The 19,107-nt window shown below is 39.5% G+C and overlaps 1 pseudogene across 1 annotated transcript in view; it reads right to left on the minus strand.

Annotated features, from left to right (window-relative positions):
* Window positions 1-16,234: 16,234 nt before the first annotated feature.
* The window catches only part of LOC307055564 (microtubule-associated protein 1 light chain 3 beta-like), a 79,902-nt pseudogene continuing 77,029 nt past the window's right edge, over window positions 16,235-19,107 (minus strand). The window contains exon 2 of the transcript in view: window positions 16,235-16,438. The product of the transcript in view is annotated as a microtubule-associated protein 1 light chain 3 beta-like (transcript). The remainder of the gene's footprint in view (window positions 16,439-19,107) is intronic.

Below are 19,107 nucleotides of genomic sequence, written 5' to 3' on the forward strand. Positions count from 1 at the left end.
GATGAAGTAATGCTCAAGCTCTGATCTGAAGGATGAGTGTAATTTTGCTGTGGAAAAAACAAAAACAAAACACGCCTGGACTAAGGTAGAAGAGGACACAGAAAATTCAAGGTATTAAAAGATATCTAGTACAGACGAAGTATAAAACACAAAGGGATAGAATGGCACTTGACAATGCTGTACAATAAGTCATATCACTTGGGCTTCTTAGACTTTATCTTAAGGACAAAGGGAATGAAGGTGTTTAAAGACAAGGTTTTGTTTTGGGGGATTTTTGTATGGATATGACATAATATTTGCATAAAGTTGGAAGAATGATTGGGGAAATAAGGGGAGGAGATAGAGTAGTAAGAGAGGAAGTGAGGATACCAATTAGGAGGCTATTATAATATTAGAGAAAATAGATAACAGTATTTTACCTAAATTGCTAGTAACGGACCTGAATTACAGATTTTGTCCCAAGTCCTCTGGAAAAATGCTCAACTACTGTCAGAAATAATTTTTATCTAGGTATTAATGCACACAATTTTAAAATGCATAATTGCAAATCAATTCAATGTGGTTTAATAAAGAATTTTCAGAAGTCCAAAAAAAAAAAAAAAGATTAGAAATCAGTTTGGGATTTTCCAGTAAAACCCCAAGATGGAAGCAGTGTCCATATGTGCAGATGACAAACTACTAGCTCAGTGTAGTTTATTATTTCTGATAATACATTCAGGGCTGGGCAAAGCCCATCTTCTCAGTCTCGTTCATATGCAATAAATGAGTCTTGCTTTAAAAAATGTATGCTATTTTATTTTTGGCCCTTTCTTCACCATTATAAAGTTTACTAGCTCATCATTATAGTATAGTGCTTAAGAGCTTAAGCTCAAAACCTGGATTTCCTTTTGGGTTCTATTCTATCCATCATTTATTAGTTGAGTGACTTTGGGTAAATTACCTCAATGCTTTAAGCCTTGGCATATTCATCCATAGGATGGGGATGTTAATCCCTGTCCCTGACAACAGTGAGAATGGAATGGGGTCAGCATGTAAAGCACTAAGCAAACTGTGTCTGGCAGGCATGCAAGGAGTCAATGTTATGTTAACTAGTATTAATTCTGCTGCCTGAAGAGTTTGTGTGACACCAACATAATAACTTCTGATATTTTCATAGCCCTTTGCAAATTTCGAAGCATTTCCACTTACATCATGTCACGCATCCTGTGAGGCTGATAGGGCAAGAATAACCTAATCTCCCTTAGCATATCATATTTAGACACTAACCCAAACTCATGCAGTTGGAAAGTATTAGGTCGGGCTTGAACCTTGGTGTTTTTTCAGTCCACTGCTATGTTATGAAATATTAATCATATGTTTATGTTTAAACATAATCATATGTTTAAAATTTAGTGAGTCCTTACAATGCACCAAGCATTATTCTATGTGACGTACATTAATGATATCATTTAATTCTTACAATATTATGGTTTAGGTTCTCTTATTTCCCCATTTTACAGATGAGCAAACTGATCTTTAAACATTAATATCTAGTCTCTTAACATAGTTGCTAACTTTTAGGTAAAAACACTCAGGACTACTTTATGTCTGAATTTTCAGCTGTGTAACCTTGGGGAAGTTCTTTGCATTCTCACTTCCTTGTCTATAAATTGGGAACAGTAATTGAAGCCCACTTCCCAGAGTTGTGAGGATAAAATAAGAAATTCGAATGTCCTTTGGAAAAATAACATGGGGGTACTAACTATAAATATGGTAATGTCAGTTATGTGGTTGTGTGTAGCTAAAATAATCACCAATGATCTGGGTACAATTCTTTTTTTTTTTTTTACTTTTTAAAATGCTGTGTTGACAATCTATAGACACAGATATGAACAGAGCTCACTAGGAACACGTCAGCCTAATCATTGCGATTATAACAACTGTGATTTCTTCAAGAAATGGCTACATTAGCAACATTTCCACTGCTCAGTTAATTTGACTTTTGATGCCCAAATTGTCCACAGCCAGATCTGTGTGGATGCTGATGTTTCCAGCTCATGGCTTCTGGACTGACGACCAATAAATCCTGGACATCACTCTTTACTGGGTTAGAAGTAGTTCTAAATTCATGGAAGGCATTTTAATATTTATGCAGATAACCCATACGGAATCAGCAACCACAATTGATTTTGGCTGTTTATTCCTCAACTTGAAGTTCACTTAATGCAATTGTTTGAGGAATGGTGTCTAAGTAAACATCTGTGTGAACAGACTTAGGAGCCCCTTCACCAGTGTTGTTTACCTTAGTATTTAAAAAAAAAATCAAACAGTGGTGAATTGAAAAACATAACTATGAGACACTGTACTCTCTTTGTCGAGATAGTTTCCAGGCTCACAGAATGTCATGTTTTCCTAAATGTGTTAACACAGGTAAAGCCTGGATGTAGGCACACCCAATAAATGATCCCTTTCCTCTTCCTTCGTCTTTAGCTCCCCACTGCCTGAATGTAGAGGAACAGAACGGCAAGAACTCTGCTACCAGGCACCTTGGTAGAACTCCTGGCTCTAACCTGTATTAGTACTGCAGACTTGATAAGTTCCCAGACTCTCTTTTCCTCATATGTAAAATGGGGCTAATAGTAGCCAGTTTTGGATTAAAGATAATGAAGATGCTATAGATAAAGTGCATACACAGTATAAAAATCATTTCATTAATTTTCAGTGAGTTCTCTACCAATTGACCCTCCTCTCTTACAATATGAAGTTCTAAACCACAGGCCTTTAGGGAAAGTGTTGTGGAAGATGGCATGATGTTAAATGTGAGGTGTTTTACACTCATTATTTTGTTTTCTCTTCACACAATTCTATGAGGTAAGTACCGTCTTTACCTTCCAGATAAGAAAATGAGCCCATAGAGAGATTAAGTCACGTGTCCAAAGTGCCCCATCTAGTAGGTGAAAGATTCAGACTTTGAAATTAAACAAAACACCAGATTTGGAGTCAGGTGACTTTTGTTTAGGTGACAGTAGTAGAGTTAATATTACCTGAGCCTTCATTATATATCAGCCCTGTCCTAGGCAATTCCAAGCACCAGCTCATCATGTTCACAATAACATTCTCCCCGTTTTACATGTGAGTAAACTGTGAGGTTACCTGTCTTGCTTCAGGTCAACAAGCAAGCAACAGAGTCAGGATCTGGCCGCAGGCAAACTTGTTCGAGAATTTCTATACGGTATTATCTGAGGCTACCTCTGTCACTCTCAGACATGACACTTCTCTGCTCTGGGCTTGAGCCTGCTAATTGGTAAAATGAGGGGATGGTTTAGATAAACCATAAAATCCCTTCCATGAGTCTATCCAATAGAGTGAATCAATGCTGCCATAATAAAAATGACATCAGGGCATGCCCTGCAGGTCAGGCCCATACTCACCGCTGAATCTGTAACATGGACTTTGTACCTTCTCCTCTGTCCCTGAGCTGTTGACACGAAGTTGAGGTTTATTGGATTCCAGAGAAGTGTGTTATCTATATGGTAGGAACTTTCTGTCCTTTGAGGCGATTCCTCCTTGTTCTCCTTGTAATTTTCTTCCCAAATTTGAACTTCCTTTCACTACAGTCAGAGTCAAGATACATGTAGCAAAGGGATGGGTTATTACAAGGGTTGTGATCCTGGTTCCCAAAAGTGTAATTGTAATAGACATACTTGGCAGAAACCCTTACAATGGTTTCTTGTTCTATACAATGAGAACTATTGTAAAACAGGCCAAATTGAAGCTCCCCAAACTGCCCCTCAAGTAAATAAAAATAAGAACACATTTTGTAATGCCAGCTAGTAATGTCACCCTCAGGATTGGTGGTCCCTAATCATATCCCTGTTTGCTTCATCAGTCTGGACCCTGCAAAATCCAAGTGGATCATGGTGGATGATAGTGGATCACCCAAACTTAACCAAATATTAGTGCCAGTGACAACTATATACTGATATGGTAGCTTTCCTAGAGTCGATTAACAGAGTACTACTCAGCCATAAAAAAGAATGAAATAATGCCATTAGCAGCAACATGGATGCAACTAGAGATTATCATGCTAAGTGAAGTAAGTCAGAAAGAGAAAGACAAATACCATATGATATCACTTATATGTGGAATCTAAAATATGACACAAATGAACCTATCTACGAAGCAGAAACAGACTCACAGACATAGAGAACAGACTTGTGGTTGCCAAGGTGGGGGGATGAGGGGGATGGACTGGGAGTTTGAGGTTAGCAGATGCAAACTATTACATATAGAATGGATGGACAACAAGGTCCTACTGTATAGCACAGGGAACTATATTCAATGTTCTGGGATAAACATTTATATATATATATAAAACTGAGTCACTTTGCTGTACAGCAAAAATTAACACAGAATTGTAACACAAAATTGTAAATCAACTATACTTCAATTAAAAAAATGAAAAAAAAATCCCGTGCAGACTTACGTACATGGTACAATGCTATTAATTAATTAATTTTCCATACTCATCAAGGAGTATGGCTAAGAGCAGTTCACATTCACAAGAGACAAGTAACAATACACATTCACGGTTTAGTGACAGCTCTGTGAACTCTATGTTCTCTGTCATAATATATTCCAAAGGGGCCTCGACTCTCTGGACAATTCAGAACGTCATATTAGTCTACAAAATTGACCTGATAAACATTAAATGGCAAGTAGTTTGGATGCTTTAGAAAGATACATGCACTACAGAAGACAGGTGATAAATCTTATGAAGATTCAAGGCCTGCCACATTGGAGATTTTAGGGACCCAGTGGTCTGGGATATGCCAGGACATCTCTTTCAAAGGACAGGACAACGTTATTTCACCTTGCTCCTTCTGCCAGTAAGAAAGAAGTATAGCACTTGATAGAACTCTTTGGATTTTGAAGCCAGTCTCTTCCACACATGGGAATTCTGTTACAACCCATTTATCAGGTGATGCAGAAGACTTCTAGCTTTGGTTGGGGATAAAGTTGAGAGTCATGTGGAGTCTCTGGCAGGACCCAATAAGAGAGTCATAGAGCAGAATCTTGTGGTTCTGGAGCAAGGTCCTGCCATCTACCACAGAGCACTATATAACATTCTAAAATTTCTCCGGATGTGCTTCTGGGTCCTGATTGAAATTGATTCTCTGACTACTTGTTATCAATTGACCATGTGAGCAGAACTGTAGATCAAGTGATGTATTATTCTGTCAAACCCACCAAGTCGTAAGGATGAGAATTCCAGAAGCAATTTGTCACTAAATAGAAGTGGTTCATCTAGGATCAGGCTTGAGAAGGCACAGTGGGATCAAGTAAACTAGAGGGCAGGAGGTCCGGACCCAAATGTCACTCTGTATACTGTCACCTTTTCCTTAGCTCACACCTAGACCCTCATGATGGGAGTTCCACAGGATCAGGTGATGACGGAAGAAAAAGCCTGAGTTTAGTTCATGAATGGGCTGGCTTTGTATGTACAAAGTACAAGCCATACAGGGACTGTTGCTTCACTACAGCCAATGTACTATATTTGAAAGAAATGAGAGAAAGAGGAAAAAGGAATGAGAAAGAGACTGAGAGAGAGAAACACACACACACACACACAAAGGAAGAGAGAAAATGCGTGAAAATCTGAAATGTCACTTAAATGTTAGACAAACCTCCCAGTTGCCTGTATATATGCAACTGTACTGTTCCACAAGGACAATGGGCAGAGCTTTGGTCTTTGAACCTGGTTGGTTATCCATTTTGTGTGGACAGAGAAGTGGTTTGGAGCAAGGGTACACATAGACTTATGGGCAGTAGTGAATATCTTAGTTGGTCAGAGATGACCTTTGAAAAGTGCAAGATTGGTCACCTGGGGACAGTCCTAGGAAAGAGCCATATGGATAGTCCCAAGAAAGTGGGGAAAATGTGTGAGGATCTTGTGTCACATGTCATGGCCCATCAGAAAACATCCATGGTAGAAGAGGACTAAAATTCTAAGTAGACAAGCTAATACAGCCAGTAGATGTAAAGCAGCCTCTGTCGTCAACGACCCCAGTAAACAGATTAGCCATGGTGGCAGAGATGGAGGCTATGCATGGGCTCACCAAGGCTGATGTAGTTACTACCACTGCTAAATATCCAACCTGCCAGCAACAGAGACCCTGAGACTGTGTCATCCTTAAAAGAGCCAAACAAATGGCAAGTTGACAAATTAGACCTCTTCCATCTTGGAAAGGTCAGTAATTCATGTTTACTGGAGTTGACAAATAATCTAGTCATAGATTTGCCTTTGCCTGCCTGCCATGCCTTGGGCTGTACCACTATCCAAGACCTCATAGAGTACTTGACCTACCAACATGGAATCCCATATAGCATTGCTTGGATCCACTTTACAGCAACGGAGATGGAGCTGGGAGCACATGGCTATGGCATCCATGGGTCCTACCATCCAGAAGCTTATGGCCTAATAGAGCAAAGAAGATAAACTCTTGTTGCTATAGCTGAAGCACTAGCTTTGAGAAGACACCATACAAAGATGGAGTGCTAACAGAATACACTTTAAACCATTAAGCATTATATATTGTCTTCCCAGTAATACATGGCTCTGAGAACTAAAGACTGGAAGTGGAAATGACACCATTCATTTTGATTCCCTGTAATCAATTTAAGGATTTTTTGCAACACTTTTATGCAAATTTAGGCTATGTGGTTTTAGAGGTTTTAGGTTCCAGAAGGGGATGCTTCCATCAGTAGACAGAGTAAGAATACTTCTAATCTAAAGTTGCGGCTGCCATCTGGTCACTTTGGGGTCCTCAAGCCAGCTGACCATCAGCCAAATAAAGGAGTTACCATAGTGGTGGAGGTAACTAACCCTGATGATCATGAAGTGATGGGATTGCTCATACATAATGAAGGCCAAGAGAAATATGTCTAACTATCTAACATAATTAGATAATTATGTCTAATTATCTAATTAGAGATAATTCACTTAGGCATCTCTTGGTACTTTCAGGCCCATTTGTAATCTCAAGTTGACAAATAGAGCAACCCAATAATAACATAGTAACCAAGGTTTCAGACCCGCTAGGGTTAAGACTTTGTGGCAAGCCATCAGACAAGCCCCCTACATTAGTAGAAGCACTGGCCCCAGGGGAGGGAAATCTAACATGGCTTTAGAAGTTAGGGATGATGAATATCAGTTATGCCTCAGCAGCAGAAGGGGATGGAGTTCATCCCAATTAACCATCCCTTGTGAGTTTGCCAAGAAATTGACATCAATGAGAATTCTGAGAAGCTATACTCAGAAGGAGTAAACTTAATGTAAGAAACACATGAATACAAGTAATGCAAGGGGTGGACTGTAGTGGATGCTGTTCATTCCTGCCCAGGTTTTTAAAAATCAACCAGTACGCTCATTGTTGCCTGAGAATAGTTCATAGCTGTTCTCTTTTTTGGAGAATTGCCAAAGGATCACCTCTCCTTGGAGGCTATCTCTCCTTCCCTCTTTTGGGACAAAAGACTCACTGGCATAGTGATATAAAAGGTCAGCCAGACCACTTGCCTGAAGGTGGGACTAACTCTGTCATGCAGTTTGTCCTCCAGAGCTTCCCTGTGACATCAGAATGATGAAACATCCAGATGAGACTATTCAGTTTTCTCCCCCTTGTCTTATCCCCTGTCACTCACTCCCTTACCTTGAAAATTCTTCTGCAATAAATCACTTGAATATATTTTTAGGGGACACTACCTAACACACCCTATAGCTTTCACTCGTTTTGTACCCATGGTTCTTTGTACAAAAGAATGGGAAATCTTTGTGCTAAAATATAAGGGGAAAAATAAAGCATGATATGATAACAATAAATTGTATAAATATGTCTTTTCACTATTACAAACTCCAAAATTGAGGCCTCTTGACACTCACCTCTAAACTCATTTCCTTACTAGTCTCTGAGAACAATCTGGTTTAATTCTAGGATGGCTTAAAGAGACTAGTTAAGAAGTTGCTAAGGCATGTCATCACATTTCACATTTTGAGGGTTTCTTTCCATGAAGAACTGTTCTGCTTTGACCACTTCAAATAACTCTATCCCAGCCTTACTGCCCATACTTGAGTTCCTGCTTTGTTATCTTGCCTGGTACTTAAGTTCCCTCAAGACTGAGACTTGTCATAGTTTAGATGAGCCCTGCTAGGATCTATAGTCCTGGCCCTGAATCTTATTTCAGCTGTGATGTCTTACTGCATGACACAAGACCCCACTGATGCTAACTGTTTGCTTGTCTAACTGGATCTCCCAATTCACCTCCTCTGAAACTGGCCTTTGTATCACTTCCTGGACCATCCTATCGCTACACCATATTTTTCTGGATCCTGTGTCCTACCTGCCTGCCTGGATTTCCTCCAGGTACCTTTTCCAAGGGATGGCTCATCCCTATGGGCTCTGCTTAGATTTCAGAAAACCTTGGCCTCCCCTTAGCTTTTCCACTCAGTTTCTATATGATCTTTTGAATGTTACTTAACATCTCTGTTCCCAATTTCCTCAACTAATAAATGGGACTAACAGTTTATGAAGAATAAATAAAAAAATACTCATAGAGCATCCAGAAGGGTGCCCAACAAATAGTATCATTCGATAATGGGAGTTATTTTTGTGAGTTAATTATTATAATCTGCCATGTAGATCTGTCAAGGAAATGAAAACCACTTTAGGAATTTCTAGCAGGAAGAAAGTTGATGCAGCAAGAGATAGATTTTCACAACTTGGAAGGACTTGGGGCAGGAAGATTTGGAAGGCTACTGCTAAATTTCAGAACACACTCATGTTTAGGAATCACAGAGAAGCCACTGCCTGTGGTCTCAGCTGCCAGCCTCATGGAAGGGGTTGACTATCAGGTGTTTGCTAGGAAGTTTCTGCAAAAATGCTCTACCTCTGAATGCCCATATGCCTGCGTATAGCTGAAAAGAATGACTTTCTTTTTCTCTTATGTTTTATAAATCTTGTGCAAGTACTTCATTGGTTAAGTATAAATCTTGGAGTAAGAATCACACTGAAGGTAATAGGTCCTAGACTTTCAGTTCTTGCAGTAGAGGGGAGCTTAAAAATGTAGGGATGGATCAACAGACAATATATGCCACACTTATTTGGTGTGTTTATTATGACTGCCTTTACAGCTCTAATCTGTTAAGAATCATGTAAAGGGAAATCTGAGATGGAAGTCAGAGGATATGATAATTGGAGGTGAGCACCAGAGCTTTCCTACAGGATTCTGAGTGGATGCCTAGTTGGCTGATCTGCAGAGAGGAATGAGCAAGCTCAAAAATAGAATTTACATGATTGACTGTAATGAAGACATGCCAAAAGTCCTGTCATGGATGTTCTTGGGCAATTTATTGCTTAGTCTCTCAAAGCAGGTAAAAGAAGTCAGAAACAAATATACCTGGTGGAGGGGACATCAGCTCATGGGCTTTTACTGCTGACACTGCATCGCATTTCACCTCATCACACTTGGCTCCAGTAACAATGCTTCTCCCTGTCACATTCAGGAATGACCTCTCAGTTATGGCATTGCCTTCATGGAGATCCAGATACAAGGTATTATCACAACACCAATGCTGGGAACTAAGGATAGAAAGGCAAATTACAGGTAGCTCCTCTATTTCCAGGGGTTTGCACTGTGCCTGTCATGTAGAAAGTGCAATAGTGTGGTTTGTTAAATGAATGAAAGAACATTTAATACAACTACTATGCTTCCATGTCAAGGGCCCATACCTTCTAGGGGCAGTTTATTCCACCGAGGGTTATGATTACTCAGAAGAAGACTCCAAATGTCCTTGCAAGGTTTTGGGGATTGTGATCACGAAGGTAAGGAAACATTGAGGTAGAAACTCCATGGTTCCACCTGGGCAGCTCTCCGGCAGTCTATCTTACCTGAAAAAACAGTGAAGTCAAGGTCACTGCACACATGCTGAGCAAATAAATGACTTGAGGGGCTGTCTAGGCTCTACGGAAGGAAGAACATGCCCTTTGGGAATGCTGAAAGGCTATGCTAAGTGCTCTTTGTGATACTCTAAGAGAGTAGGAGCTTAACCCAAAGGATCTTTGGGTTCCTTTTACACTTGACAGAAGATAAGTAAACAAATCTCTTTCACATTCCCTAGGGTCACAGAATTTCAGAATCAGAAGGACTCTTGGAGACTTTCTGGCCATACTCTTATCTGGTACCTGTTTTTTTTTTAATATAATTTTTAAAAAGTTACTGTCCAGCTGCTATTTGAATCCTTCCATGGAGAGGGAGCTCACTGCCTTCCTATTTGTTGCACTACTTTTTAAAATTTATTTAGATCTGACATCTTCCCATAGTTATCATATTATATCATATCATATTAATTTTATTACTCCATGGAACCCCCAATGTCCTCAGTTATATTTATTTATTTGTTTGTTTATTTATTTATTTTATGGTTCGCGGGCCTTTCACCATTGTGGCCTCTCCTGTTGCGGAGCACAGGCTCTGGATGCACAGGCTCAGCGGCCATGGCTCACAGGCCCAGCCACTCCGTGGCATGTGGGATCTTCCCGGACCAGGGCACGAACCCATGTCCCCTGCATTGGCAGGCAGACTCTCAACCACTGTGCCACCAGGGAAGCCCTCCTCAGTTATTTTTCTCTCCCTTCTTATATCTTAGCTAGAGAAGATCTGTGGTCCAGTCCACTTTAACCCTCTCTTTTTTGTGGACCATGTGATTAACAAAAATCTTGGTAAAATCAAGATGGGGTTCCAGGGTTGTTTGACACCCAAGCCTGGACTCTTAACCATCACATTATAGTGTTGGGCAAACACGTGCATATGTGTGTTCACACCGTCTTTCCATCAGAGTCAGGTGCTCTGAATTAAAATTTGGCCCCCAGAAACATCCTTCACATGAACCTTACGGATCAGAGGTAGTTCTTTAAAGAATTCTTAAACCCTAGGAGGGATGCTTATGTGACACTTTACCTTTCTTGCAGACTCATTAACTAGACTATCCGAGCCAGAAGGTATCTTAGTGAGTGTTAAATAAAACTCTTATTTTTTTAAAGGGGAATGTAAGGACCATAGTGTGAGGTGTTGGCCCAAGTTCTCTCAGCTAAGTAGCTGAAGAGTCAGCCCTCAACCTCAGGGCTCCAAAATCTTGCTTGTGTGAGTAGCAGTGCCTGGCACCATGCTGATCAGAGTGGGCCAATCACACATATCAAAAGACAGAAAGACTGAGATCTATAGTTATCTATCTATCTATCATCTATATCTATCTATCTATCATCTATATCTATCTATCTATCATCTATCATCTATCATCTATCATCTATCTATCTGTCTTTAGGTTGGCTTTTAACCTTCTTGGGAAACCTAGACTAATCTATCAGTGTAATTTCCTGTTGTTCTTTTTATTCAATAACTCACATCATTCACAGCTATGTATGTGAACACAAATTATTGTCAAACAAAAGAGCAAAGGGGGAGGAACAGATGGAGGGATCCCTGGTATTAATGGAAGACAGCTGGACCCAGGATTAGAGCTATGCTTCCTCTATAACATGAGACCAGACCCATGGTCTCAGGAACCCCGTAGGTGGCAGTGATAAGAACCATGCTGATCTGGATTCAAATCTCACTTCTAGAACTTTCTAGCTTGAATGAGTTTCCTACTCCTGCTTGGCCTTACTTTCCTTAGCTGTAAAATAAGATTTTGTAAGGATAATGAGAAGCATATACATAAAAGTGCTTTGCTTGATAACTGGGGTATAGTAAGTGCTCAATAAATATAATACCCTATTATTATTATTATTATTATTACAGCTTATTTAACCCCTTGTTATTTTTCCATAAAGTGGGTATGCAATAGATTTCTGTTGAATAAATGTATACAATTCACAAGCTCTTGTAGTTACGATAAGGGAAGAAAGATGGTATCTTTCATTCACAACCCTGATAATCAGAGGAAGAGGGCTCCTGGCATCAGAAATAGTGAAGGCAGATCTAAACCAGGGTTTGGCAAACTCCAGCCCACTGGCCAAATCCATTCCACTGTCTGATTTTGTAAATAAAGTTTTATTGGAACACAGGCATGATTAATCATTTTCATACTGCCTATGGTTGCTTTTACACTACAGTGAGAGTTGTATCATTGCCACAGAGACCATATGGACCTTAAAGCCAGATTTGCTATCTGACCCTTTATAGAAAAAGTTTGCTAGCCCCTGATATAAACAGATATGAGCCAGTTGGGTACATGATGGAGATCTCAAAATGTCTACATCTGTGAGCAAATGTATGTGAAGGAAAAAAGAGAAACAGAGAAATTGGGCTGTATGAGTTAGTGGAAAGATTATGAACTTAAAGTCAGGAGACTTGAGTGACAGTCTCACCCTCACTAGCAGTTAGCTGAATGACCTTGGGTAACCACTTCCATCCTCTAGGCCTACTTCTTTTTCTTCAAAATGAAGGAGTTGGATTAAATCAGCCCTATGGCCATTCAGTCACTAATGGTCTATGATTCTTTGGAACCTAAGGCTAGGGCAGAGAGGAGGCAAGGCTTGGACCGCTACTTCCTTTATAAAACGAAACTCCTTTATCTCCTTAGGATGTAGGAAATGCTGGGAAAGGAATGATATAGAGGTGGACTTGAATTCGGAAAGAATTACAAAATATACTTACTTCCCCCCACCAAACTGAAAGTGAAGTATAAGCTTTATTAATATTTTTCAAATTCTAAGGGGAGGCGAGAGGCTGCATTTTATAAAGCTATTTTTGGCTTTTGTCAAGTGCAATAACCACATGGTTCAGATATAAGAGCCAAGCACTTAAAGCATTAGGGGGAATTCCTTTCCACAGAGCATTGCTAACATGAGATTATGGCAACAGAGCTCTCAAGTTGAAAAGTTAAAAAGCCTTTTAGAAAGTTACTTGGAAGAAATAGATTTTAGTGTTTAAAAATTTATATAACTGTGTGTATGTATACACTTCTTGAGATATACATGAATGTATCATTAACTCTTCCCTAGCCTGACATTTAGTAGTAGTTGAATAAATGCTTTTGAATGAATGAAAAAAATCCACTAGAGCTGCTACATTATACTACTTATTCCTTCAATTCAACACATGTTCATTTCATGGCTATTATTTGGATTTTGGGGCCTTTTCAGGGGTTACCACCTTACAGAGTGTAATGAGTTCCTTTTAGCACTCCAGATGTTATTAATAATGTTCCTTAGATGAAATCCAAGGAGGGAATCCCAGAATCACAGTTTTAGAGCTGACAGGGGCTGGACAAACCCCCTTAAATCTTAGAAATCTTCTTCCTCTGTCTCTTACCAAAGGTCCTAGGGATACTTAAAGGCAGTTAGGACTAGAACCCTTTCTTTAGATTCCTAGTTCAATGTTTTTTCTTGTATAATACCTCAACTTACATTTTAGAATTTTATAATGATATTCAAACACAGAGAATCCTTGACCATGATAAGGAATTTGGGTGTTCTTGTTAATGACAATATTCTTCATCCATTCATTCATTTCTTCAAAAAGAATTTATTAAATACACACCATAGCTGTTGAAATTTGCTAGTCACACTTATGGATGAAAAGGAATGAGACATAGTCCCTTCCCCTGACTTTGGGGTCTCCTAAAGGAAGATATCCCTGAACCTCACCTGCTGCCTCAGGCTCACCTCCAGCAATATGCTTACCATATTACATTGTAATGTTGTATTAAGAATCTATCTCTTCCATTAGTCTGCAAGATACTTGAGGGCAGAGACCATGTCTTAATAATCACTGAGCACATCCTGTCCCCTTCCTTCACCTTCCAAAAGTTATTTGAACTGCATTAACCTGATATCAATATATATTTGAAGGAGAAAGTGAATAATATGTAACTTATTGGTTTAATACATATGTTATGGACTGACTGTTTATGCCTCTCCACCCAATTCATACATTGAAGCCCTAATCCCCAATGTGATGATGTTTAGAGATGGGGCCTTTGGAAGGCAATTAGGGTGAGATGAGATCATGAGGGTGGGGCCCTGGTCTGATGGGATTAGTGTCCTTATAAGAAGAGACCAGATCTCTCTCTCTCTCTCTCTCTCTCTCTCTCTCCCTCTCTCCCTCTCTCCCTCTTTTCCTCTCATGGCACCGAGAAAAGGCCATGTGAACACATGACAAGAAGGCAGACACCTGCAAGTCAGAGAGTGTTCACCAGGATCTGACCATAATCTCAAACTTCCAGTCTCCAGAACTTGGAGAAAATAAGTTTCTGTTAAGCCACCCAATTTGTGATATTTTGGTTTGGTAGCCTGAGATGACATACAAAATACTAAACAATTTTTTTCTTTTTTAATTATAACCATACTGAAAATCACAGTCTTCACGAAATTACAACATTCAAAACTTTGTAGGCTGTCTGGATTTTTGTGAGATTTCCTAGTGAACCAAACCATCTCTAGTTGGTTAAGACTGAAAGTTAACAGAACGTTAGTTAAATGGAGAGACTCTACTTGGGTAAGAATCATGACTGTATTTGTTTCTTGCAGCTGCTATAACAAAGTACCATAAAGTAGGTGGCTTTAAATAAGAGAAACTGGGCTTCCCTGGTGGCGCAGTGGTTGAGAGTATGCCTGCCGATGCAGGGGACACGGGTTTGTGCCCTGGTCTGGGAAGATCCCACATGCGGCAGAGCGGCTAGGCCCATGAGCCATGGCCGCTGACCATGCACGTCCAGAACCTGTGCGTCTGGAGCCTGTGCTCCGCAACGGGAGAAGCCACAACAGTGAGAGGTCCGCATACCACACACACACACACACACAAAAATAATAATAATAAAAAAATAAGAGAAACTTATTTTCTCACAATTTTAAAGTCCAGAAGTATGAAATCAAGTTGTTAGCTGAACCATGCTCCCTCTGTATCCTCTATGGGATGATCCTTCTTGACTCTTCCAGCTTTTGGCAACCCCAGTGACTTCAAAACTCCAACCTGTGCCTCCAACTTCTCATGGTCATCCTCTCTCTGTGTGTCTCTATATCATTTTTTCCCTGTGCATGTCTATCTCTGTGTTTCTTCTCTTCTTCTTATAAGGGCTCCAGCTATATTGGATTAGGGCTCACCCTAATTATCTTATGTTAACTTGATCACCTCTGCAAAGACTCTATTTCTAAATAAGAACACATTCACAGATATCAGGGGTTAGGACTTCGACATATATTTGGGTGGGGGGGACACATTTCAACCCATAACAGTGACCTAGTCCAAAATCGTATTTTTCCCTTCCTCATAATAATAGCATCAACTTCTACCTTTTGGACCATGAATTACATACCAATCAAGCTGCTAGATATTTAATTATTTCATCTTACCCTCTCAATAAGCCAAAGAGATGGGAAATGTTAGCATTGTTAAAGCTGTCAAATTGAGAGTCAAGGAGATTGAATAACTCATACCAGGTCCTATACTAATGGTAGAGCCAGGATTTAACAAAGATCACTGATTTGTAGGTCTACATTCTCAACTAAAATGCAAGCATTTCTTCTTTTTTAAAAATACCCATGAGCCTATTAACCATTTGGAGATTCCCTATATTTAAAAGTTTAAAAACTCTTTTTCTAATGTCTGCCTTGAGAATCATCCTGTCATATATTCAGCCACAACCTAACTGAGGCCAGACACAGGTCTGCCGTTGCCTGGTTAGGTTCTTTAAGACTTTATTTCACCTTTTCTTTATGTCAACTCATCTGTCAGCATCCCTTCTCATCTTTCCCTTTGTCTTCGTAATCCATATCATCATTGAAGCCATTTCTAAATGCTAGGTCAGGTCCCAAGGAGAAACTCAATCATTCTTGTATAGACTCTTGTTATTTCAACCTTAGCCTGAAGTTAATTTCTGTATCAAGAGAGCCTAATTCTCATACTGCTGTGTTCAGTCACTGCATCTTCAAAACTGACCTCAGACACGAGTTCAGTCAATTTGCCCTGGATTTGAAACTCTACCATGCACTCCACTGTCTTTCTTATCCTCTTTTCTCGACCCTGAGCTCCAGCCAGAAGCACATCCATGTACCAGCCCCACTTAGCTCTGCATGGATTTTCCCAAGGCAGTTGGAGGACTCGTCAAATTATTTGCAATTGTATTTCTGCATTTTGCAGCTGTTTGAAAAATTCCAGATTGATTTTCAGCTGAGCGGTGCAGCCTCAATCCTAATAAGGTTCAAGCACTGAAAAAGTACAGGGATGAACCATTGATTAAGTTGACACTGCAATCTATTTTTGCTGCCCCTGGTAGGCTGAACTGGTTGCTTGCACTTGCATTTGTTAAATGTTTCAGGCTTTTGTCTTTGTGAATAATCTTATCTGAAACCAGAGACGGTCCTGTTCTCGGTTGCTCTGTCTGGGTATCTGTCAGTACCTCTTTCTATGGATGTGAAAATGAAAGCTGAGGAAATAAATTAAGGGTCATGCACAGGGAATTCACCAATCTAAAAACCTAGTGTCCTGCTCTGCTACTGTGCAGTCCCAGCTTTAGAGCAGAGAAGGAAGACTGTGGTTGGAAAATGAACATGTCCACAGGGAAATAACACAGCAGGAGTGCACACTACTGAGTGTCAAGTTTAAGGCAGCGATGGCCTTTCCACATTAGGCAAGAGTCCCTAGACAGTGACAGTTCTGTTGCAAACATAAATCACTAAGATATACAATAGCAGATCCTCTTCTCTCCACCCTAATTCACCTGCTTCTCCAGCTTCTTTGAAATGATGCATTCCATGGTGAATCAGATTCTTAAAACTTACCTGCTGTGTGATCTTGGGAAAGATCTTAACTTATCTCAGCTTCAATATCCTTAACTCTAAAGTGGGTCTATTACTGATACTGCCCTCACAGGGTATTGTTATGATCAAATAAGCTAATGGATATAGTGAATCTAGCCTACAGTAAGCACTCAATACATTAATAATAATGAAGCAAGGTTTCAACTGGAAACAAATAAAAACATGTTGAAAACAATCCATTTCAACAAAGATTTTTTTTTCATTACAGTAATATTTAAATGAGTGGATGAAAAGAAGTGGTGTGGTTCCCACAATGGGAATGGGTGGGAGGGAGCAGGCCGACAATCAGAGAGACCACCCTGATGGAGTTATCAGCCAGACTCACAATGTCACAGCAATGAGTCGTTACATCAGCAGTAACAGGATGGAAAAAAAAAATGACTGGGGAAAAGGCATTTTGCTCACAAGCTGCCCACCCCTCCCTGCTCTGCCTCAGCAGAGGCAGCCTCCCTGCTCTCCTTTCTTCAAAGTGATTTCTAGTTAAATAACAGTTGTTCTAGGATGGCAAACATTAGGTCTTTTGACTCTAATGCAGATGAATTTTAACCGTATGCATAGAATAAATATATACACACATCCATACACGTATATTATCTTCCATGAATATTTATTGGGAGTATATAAATGATTCACACACAAATCCCTCTTATTCTAGGAGGAGAATGGAGAGATGCACTGTTCTTTGACCTGACTCCTCAATCCCATCAGAATGCAAATCATCTAACCTGGACATGTAATTGCTCCAATAACACGGGTCCTACAGAGCTGATTCTCATGTGGAGCACAGCCATACCCCGGAAACTTTCATTGGTCTGTACCTTCAACAACAGTCCCCCAGACATTTCTGACCAGCCCTGTGCCTGCCTCCAGATTATCCTAAAAAATTACAGCCGTCCTGTGTGTGCATTTTAAAATATAGGTATATGTGGGGGGAAGCTTGAATCAGACCCTAGAGGAAGTTGTTTCTTTAAGAGGTGGAGGCAGAAGGAGGTCTTTCAAGCAGCACTGTCCAAGAACACGTTCTGTGAAGATGGAAATGTTCTGTATCTGTGCCATCCACTATACTGGCCATTGGCCACATGTGGCTAGAGGGCACCAGAAATGTGGCAAGGGGAAAGAGGTATTGGATTTTTATTTAATGTTAACTAGTTTAAATTTAAATAGACGTTTGTGACCAGAGTCTACTGTATTGGAAAGCATAGCTTTAGAAAACACATAGCCCAACCTTCTTTTAAGGAGATAAACAGGAAATAGATGTAGAGATATGGTGAATTGGGGTGGGAGGAGCAGGAAGGAGCTAAAAACATTTTATCTTCTGACTAAAACATTCAATCTCTGAATACTCCAGATCTTTTAGCATAAGGAAAAATGGAAGATTTAATGATTACTTATCAAATTCTCAGTCGTTTACTGAGAACTTTTCTGTGTCATTTGATATCCTCATTATGCAAGCAAGTGGGGATGAAGAAATAAATAAAATTTAAAAAAACAACACACCTTTGCCCAAAGTGTGTATATTCAGAACATCAGACAGGCACACATCAAAATAACCTTATACAGTGTTTAGTAGAAAAGAGACCATGAAAAATAAACAAAATATTATTACATTTTGAGATTAATTCTGATTGGGGTTGACAATTCTTATTCATTATGGTATTCAACAAATATAAAGTATAACTATACGGAGTTAATACACTTTATAAAAATTGAAATATAGTTGATATACAGTATTATGTTAGTTTCAGGCATATAACATAGTGATTCAACATTTAAATACATTATGAAATGATCACCATGATAAGTCTAGTAACCATCTGTCCCATACAAAGTTATTACAGTATTATTGACAATATTACTTATACTGTATGATACATCCCTGTTACCTATTCATTTTCTAATTGGAAGTTTGCACCTCTTAATTCCTTTCACCTATTTTACCCAAAGCCCCATTCTTCCCTCCCCTCTTGCAATCACCCATTTGTTCTCTGTATCCATGAGTTTGTTTTCATTTTGTTTCTCTTTTTGTTTGTTTGTTTTTTAGATTCCACATATAAGTGAAATCATACTGTATTTTTTCTCTGACTTATTTTACTTAGCATGATACACTCTAGACTCATCCATATTGTGACAAAAGGCGAGATTTAATCCTTTTTATGGCTGTGTAGTAATTCTATTGTGTGTGTGTGTGTGTGTGTGTGTGTGTATGTATGCCACCTCTTCTTTGTCCATTCATCTATTGATAGACACTTAGACA

Source organism: Hyperoodon ampullatus (genome assembly GCF_949752795.1).
Source record: "Hyperoodon ampullatus genome assembly, chromosome: 7".
NCBI classification, from domain to species: domain Eukaryota; kingdom Metazoa; phylum Chordata; class Mammalia; order Artiodactyla; family Ziphiidae; genus Hyperoodon; species Hyperoodon ampullatus.